This window comes from Ambystoma mexicanum, unplaced genomic scaffold, assembly GCF_040938575.1.
Source record: "Ambystoma mexicanum isolate Mex_15411 unplaced genomic scaffold, UKY_AmexF1_1 Mex_scaf10, whole genome shotgun sequence".
Taxonomy (NCBI): domain Eukaryota; kingdom Metazoa; phylum Chordata; class Amphibia; order Caudata; family Ambystomatidae; genus Ambystoma; species Ambystoma mexicanum.
This window is the reverse complement of record NW_027182325.1, coordinates 1,652,501-1,657,500: the sequence shown is the minus strand read 5'-3', so window position 1 is coordinate 1,657,500 and position 5,000 is coordinate 1,652,501. Positions and strand designations below refer to the sequence as shown.

General features: G+C 46.4%; 12 non-coding genes and 4 pseudogenes across 12 annotated transcripts; all 16 read right to left on the bottom strand.

The window, feature by feature from the left end:
* Positions 1 to 102: 102 nt before the first annotated feature.
* On the bottom strand, positions 103 to 221 carry LOC138542038 (5S ribosomal RNA). The gene has a single exon (XR_011290028.1). It is a non-coding gene; the product is annotated as a 5S ribosomal RNA (ribosomal RNA).
* Positions 222 to 685: 464 nt separating this feature from the next.
* Positions 686 to 794, bottom strand: LOC138543466 (5S ribosomal RNA; annotated as a pseudogene).
* Positions 795 to 899: 105 nt separating this feature from the next.
* Positions 900 to 1,018, bottom strand: LOC138550886 (5S ribosomal RNA). The gene has a single exon (XR_011294628.1). It is a non-coding gene; the product is annotated as a 5S ribosomal RNA (ribosomal RNA).
* Positions 1,019 to 1,124: 106 nt separating this feature from the next.
* On the bottom strand, positions 1,125 to 1,243 carry LOC138542560 (5S ribosomal RNA; annotated as a pseudogene).
* A 106-nt stretch (positions 1,244 to 1,349) lies between these two features.
* On the bottom strand, positions 1,350 to 1,468 carry LOC138542513 (5S ribosomal RNA). Its single transcript, XR_011290493.1, has one exon. It is a non-coding gene; the product is annotated as a 5S ribosomal RNA (ribosomal RNA).
* A 106-nt stretch (positions 1,469 to 1,574) lies between these two features.
* LOC138541838 (5S ribosomal RNA) lies at positions 1,575 to 1,693 on the bottom strand. The gene has a single exon (XR_011289834.1). It is a non-coding gene; the product is annotated as a 5S ribosomal RNA (ribosomal RNA).
* A 106-nt stretch (positions 1,694 to 1,799) lies between these two features.
* LOC138541063 (5S ribosomal RNA) lies at positions 1,800 to 1,918 on the bottom strand. Its single transcript, XR_011289080.1, has one exon. It is a non-coding gene; the product is annotated as a 5S ribosomal RNA (ribosomal RNA).
* Positions 1,919 to 2,372: 454 nt separating this feature from the next.
* LOC138537519 (5S ribosomal RNA) lies at positions 2,373 to 2,491 on the bottom strand. Its single transcript, XR_011285652.1, has one exon. It is a non-coding gene; the product is annotated as a 5S ribosomal RNA (ribosomal RNA).
* Positions 2,492 to 2,955: 464 nt separating this feature from the next.
* On the bottom strand, positions 2,956 to 3,064 carry LOC138543036 (5S ribosomal RNA; annotated as a pseudogene).
* A 105-nt stretch (positions 3,065 to 3,169) lies between these two features.
* Positions 3,170 to 3,288, bottom strand: LOC138548791 (5S ribosomal RNA). Its single transcript, XR_011292585.1, has one exon. It is a non-coding gene; the product is annotated as a 5S ribosomal RNA (ribosomal RNA).
* Positions 3,289 to 3,394: 106 nt separating this feature from the next.
* On the bottom strand, positions 3,395 to 3,513 carry LOC138547832 (5S ribosomal RNA). The gene has a single exon (XR_011291660.1). It is a non-coding gene; the product is annotated as a 5S ribosomal RNA (ribosomal RNA).
* A 106-nt stretch (positions 3,514 to 3,619) lies between these two features.
* Positions 3,620 to 3,738, bottom strand: LOC138541551 (5S ribosomal RNA). The gene has a single exon (XR_011289555.1). It is a non-coding gene; the product is annotated as a 5S ribosomal RNA (ribosomal RNA).
* Positions 3,739 to 3,844: 106 nt separating this feature from the next.
* LOC138541837 (5S ribosomal RNA) lies at positions 3,845 to 3,963 on the bottom strand. Its single transcript, XR_011289833.1, has one exon. It is a non-coding gene; the product is annotated as a 5S ribosomal RNA (ribosomal RNA).
* Positions 3,964 to 4,069: 106 nt separating this feature from the next.
* LOC138538581 (5S ribosomal RNA) lies at positions 4,070 to 4,188 on the bottom strand. The gene has a single exon (XR_011286675.1). It is a non-coding gene; the product is annotated as a 5S ribosomal RNA (ribosomal RNA).
* Positions 4,189 to 4,642: 454 nt separating this feature from the next.
* On the bottom strand, positions 4,643 to 4,751 carry LOC138543035 (5S ribosomal RNA; annotated as a pseudogene).
* A 105-nt stretch (positions 4,752 to 4,856) lies between these two features.
* On the bottom strand, positions 4,857 to 4,975 carry LOC138537180 (5S ribosomal RNA). The gene has a single exon (XR_011285324.1). It is a non-coding gene; the product is annotated as a 5S ribosomal RNA (ribosomal RNA).
* Between the last annotated feature and the right edge of the window lie 25 nt (positions 4,976 to 5,000).

Sequence of the window (5,000 nt, the reverse complement as noted above, 5' to 3'; positions counted from 1 at the left end):
CAACATTTCCGCTATAAAACGGGATACAATTATTTTGGAAACATACCAAATTTGAAAAATAATTGAGAAGTTGCGCAATTACTAATCATGGAGCACAAAAAAAGCCTACAGCACCTGGTATTCCCAGGCAGTCTCCCATCCAGGTACTAACTAGGCCTGACACTGCTTAACTTCTGAGATCAGACGAGATCGGGTGCATTCAGTGTGGTGTGGCCGTAGGCTCTAGGAATGCTAAGAATATTACTCTTATGCATTTGCATTTAGTAAGCTAAGCCATGCAGCCACTTGCAACATGATACCACGCTCATCGCTCGATCAGGCTCGATCAGGCGAGATATATAAGACTGGTGGGCCCATTCAGGACTCCTATGTCTGGTAGGATAACTTTAATTCATCCATCCTGTGTCTGTTGCAGGGAGGTGGAGAGAACAATCAACACAATAATGGTTTTCTTTCATGCCTCTTGAAGGACTCAATATTCTCTGTACTGCATTACATGTGAAAGTCGATTTATTACCCATGAACACACTACCTGTATGCTAATTCTATGTAAAAAGGTAGCTCCAGCCCTCATGATGTTGTCCAACATTTCCGCTATAAAACGGGATACAATTATTTTGGAAACATACCAAATTTGAAAAATAATTGAGAAGTTGCGCAATTACTAATCATGGAGCACAAAAAAAGCCTACAGCACCTGGTATTCCCAGGCAGTCTCCCATCCAGGTACTAACTAGGCCCGACCCTGCTTAGCTTCCGAGATCGGGCGCATTCAGTGTGGTGTGGCCGTAGGCTCTGGGCCTAGTGAGTTTGTACTTTTAAGCATCTAGTCGGCTAGACCTTGCAGTTTTGAAAGGCAATTGTGAAATGGCTCACTTCCTGAACTTGGAGCACAAAAAAGCCTACAGCACCTGGTATTCCCAGGTGGTCTCCCATCCAGGTACTAACTAGGCCCAACACTGCTTAGTTTCCGAGATCAGACGAGATCGGGCGCATTCAGTGTGGTGTGGCCGTAGGCTCTGGGCCTAGTGAGTTTTGTACTTTTAAGCATCTAGTCGGCTAGACCTTGCAGTTTTGAAAGGCAATTGAGAAATGGCTCACTTCCTGAACTTGGAGCACAAAAAAGCCTACAGCACCTGGTATTCCCAGGTGGTCTCCCATCCAGGTACTAACTAGGCCCGACACTGCTTAGCTTCCTTGATCAGACGAGATCGGGCGCAATCAGTGTGGTGTGGCCGTAGGCTCTGGGCCTAGTGAGTTTTGTACTTTTAAGCATCTAGTCAGCTAGACCTTGCAGTTTTGAAAGGCAATTGAGAAATGGCTCACTTCCTGAACTTGGAGCACAAAAAAGCCTACAGCACCTGGTATTCCCAGGCGGTCTCCCATCCAGGTACTAACGAGGCCCGACACTGCTTAGCTTCCGAGATCAGACGAGATCTGGCGCATTCAGTGTGCTGTGGCCGTAGGCTCTGGTTCTTGTGAGTTTTGTACTTTTAAGCATCTAGTCGGCTAGACCTTGCAGTTTTGAAAGGCAATTGAGAAATGGCTCACTTCCTGAACTTGGAGTACAAAAAAGCCTACAGCACCTGGTATTCCCAGGCAGTCTTCCATCCAGGTACTAACTAGGCCCGACACTGCTTAGCTTCTGAGATCAGACGAGATCAGGCACATTCAGTGTGGTGTGGCCGTAGGCTCTGGGCCTAGTGAGTTTTGTACTTTTAAGCATCTAGTCGGCTAGACCTTGCAGTTTTAAAAGGCAATTGAGAAAGGGCTCACTTCCTGAACTTGGAGCACAAAAAAGCCTACAGCACCTGGTATTCCCAGACGGTCTCCCATCCAGGTACTAACTAGGCCTGACACTGCTTAACTTCCGAGATCAGTCGAGATCGGGTGCATTCAGTGTGGTGTGGCCGTAGGCTCTAGGAATGCTAAGAATATTACTCTTATGCATTTGCATTTAGTAAGCTAAGCCATGCAGCCACTTGCAACATGATACCACGCTCATCGCTCGATCAGGCGAGATATATAAGACTGGTGGGCCCATTCAGGACTCCTATGTCTGGTAGGATAACTTTAATTCATCCATCCTGTGTCTGTTGCAGGGAGGTGGAGAGAACAATCAACACAATAATGGTTTTCTTTCATGCCTCTTGAAGGACTCAATATTCTCTGTACTGCATTACATGTGAAAGTCGATTTATTACCCATGAACACACTACCTGTATGCTAATTCTATGTAAAAAGGTAGCTCCAGCCCTCATGATGTTGTCCAACATTTCCGCTATAAAACGGGATACAATTATTTTGGAAACATACCAAATTTGAAAAATAATTGAGAAGTTGCGCAATTACTAATCATGGAGCACAAAAAAAGCCTACAGCACCTGGTATTCCCAGGCAGTCTCCCATCCAGGTACTAACTAGGCCTGACACTGCTTAACTTCCGAGATCAGACGAGATCGGGTGCATTCAGTGTGGTGTGGCCGTAGGCTCTAGGAATGCTAAGAATATTACTCTTATGCATTTGCATTTAGTAAGCTAAGCCATGCAGCCACTTGCAACATGATACCACGCTCATCGCTCGATCAGGCTCGATCAGGCGAGATATATAAGACTGGTGGGCCCATTCAGGACTCCTATGTCTGGTAGGATAACTTTAATTCATCCATCCTGTGTCTGTTGCAGGGAGGTGGAGAGAACAATCAACACAATAATGGTTTTCTTTCATGCCTCTTGAAGGACTCAATATTCTCTGTACTGCATTACATGTGAAAGTCGATTTATTACCCATGAACACACTACCTGTATGCTAATTCTATGTAAAAAGGTAGCTCCAGCCCTCATGATGTTGTCCAACATTTCCGCTATAAAACGGGATACAATTATTTTGGAAACATACCAAATTTGAAAAATAATTGAGAAGTTGCGCAATTACTAATCATGGAGCACAAAAAAAGCCTACAGCACCTGGTATTCCCAGGCAGTCTCCCATCCAGGTACTAACTAGGCCCGACCCTGCTTAGCTTCCGAGATCGGGTGCATTCAGTGTGGTGTGGCCGTAGGCTCTGGGCCTAGTGAGTTTGTACTTTTAAGCATCTAGTCGGCTAGACCTTGCAGTTTTGAAAGGCAATTGTGAAATGGCTCACTTCCTGAACTTGGAGCACAAAAAAGCCTACAGCACCTGGTATTCCCAGGTGGTCTCCCATCCAGGTACTAACTAGGCCCGACACTGCTTAGCTTCCGAGATCAGACGAGATCGGGCGCATTCAGTGTGGTGTGGCCGTAGGCTCTGGGCCTCGTGAGTTTTGTACTTTTAAGCATCTAGTCGGCTAGACCTTGCAGTTTTGAAAGGCAATTGAGAAATGGCTCACTTCCTGAACTTGGAGCACAAAAAAGCCTACAGCACCTGGTATTCCCAGGTGGTCTCCCATCCAGGTACTAACTAGGCCCGACACTGCTTAGCTTCCGAGATCAGACGAGATCGGGCGCAATCAGTGTGGTGTGGCCGTAGGCTCTGGGCCTAGTGAGTTTTGTACTTTTAAGCATCTAGTCAGCTAGACCTTGCAGTTTTGAAAGGCAATTGAGAAATGGCTCACTTCCTGAACTTGGAGCACAAAAAAGCCTACAGCACCTGGTATTCCCAGGCGGTCTCCCATCCAGGTACTAACGAGGCCCGACACTGCTTAGCTTCCGAGATCAGACGAGATCGGGCGCATTCAGTGTGCTGTGGCCGTAGGCTCTGGTTCTTGTGAGTTTTGTACTTTTAAGCATCTAGTCGGCTAGACCTTGCAGTTTTGAAAGGCAATTGAGAAATGGCTCACTTCCTGAACTTGGAGTACAAAAAAGCCTACAGCACCTGGTATTCCCAGGCAGTCTTCCATCCAGGTACTAACTAGGCCCGACACTGCTTAGCTTCTGAGATCAGACGAGATCAGGCACATTCAGTGTGGTGTGGCCGTAGGCTCTGGGCCTAGTGAGTTTTGTACTTTTAAGCATCTAGTCGGCTAGACCTTGCAGTTTTAAAAGGCAATTGAGAAAGGGCTCACTTCCTGAACTTGGAGCACAAAAAAGCCTACAGCACCTGGTATTCCCAGGCGGTCTCCCATCCAGGTACTAACTAGGCCTGACACTGCTTAACTTCCGAGATCAGTCGAGATCGGGTGCATTCAGTGTGGTGTGGCCGTAGGCTCTAGGAATGCTAAGAATATTACTCTTATGCATTTGCATTTAGTAAGCTAAGCCATGCAGCCACTTGCAACATGATACCACGCTCATCGCTCGATCAGGCGAGATATATAAGACTGGTGGGCCCATTCAGGACTCCTATGTCTGGTAGGATAACTTTAATTCATCCATCCTGTGTCTGTTGCAGGGAGGTGGAGAGAACAATCAACACAATAATGGTTTTCTTTCATGCCTCTTGAAGGACTCAATATTCTCTGTACTGCATTACATGTGAAAGTCGATTTATTACCCATGAACACACTACCTGTATGCTAATTCTATGTAAAAAGGTAGCTCCAGCCCTCATGATGTTGTCCAACATTTCCGCTATAAAACGGGATACAATTATTTTGGAAACATACCAAATTTGAAAAATAATTGAGAAGTTGCGCAATTACTAATCATGGAGCACAAAAAAAGCCTACAGCACCTGGTATTCCCAGGCAGTCTCCCATCCAGGTACTAACTAGGCCCGACCCTGCTTAGCTTCCGAGATCGGGTGCATTCAGTGTGGTGTGGCCGTAGGCTCTGGGCCTAGTGAGTTTGTACTTTTAAGCATCTAGTCGGCTAGACCTTGCAGTTTTGAAAGGCAATTGTGAAATGGCTCACTTCCTGAACTTGGAGCACAAAAAAGCCTACAGCACCTGGTATTCCCAGGTGGTCTCCCATCCAGGTACTAACTAGGCCCGACACTGCTTAGCTTCTGAGATCAGACGAGATCGGGCGCATTCAGTGTGGTGTGGCCGTAGGCTCTGGGCCTAGTGAGTTTTGTACTT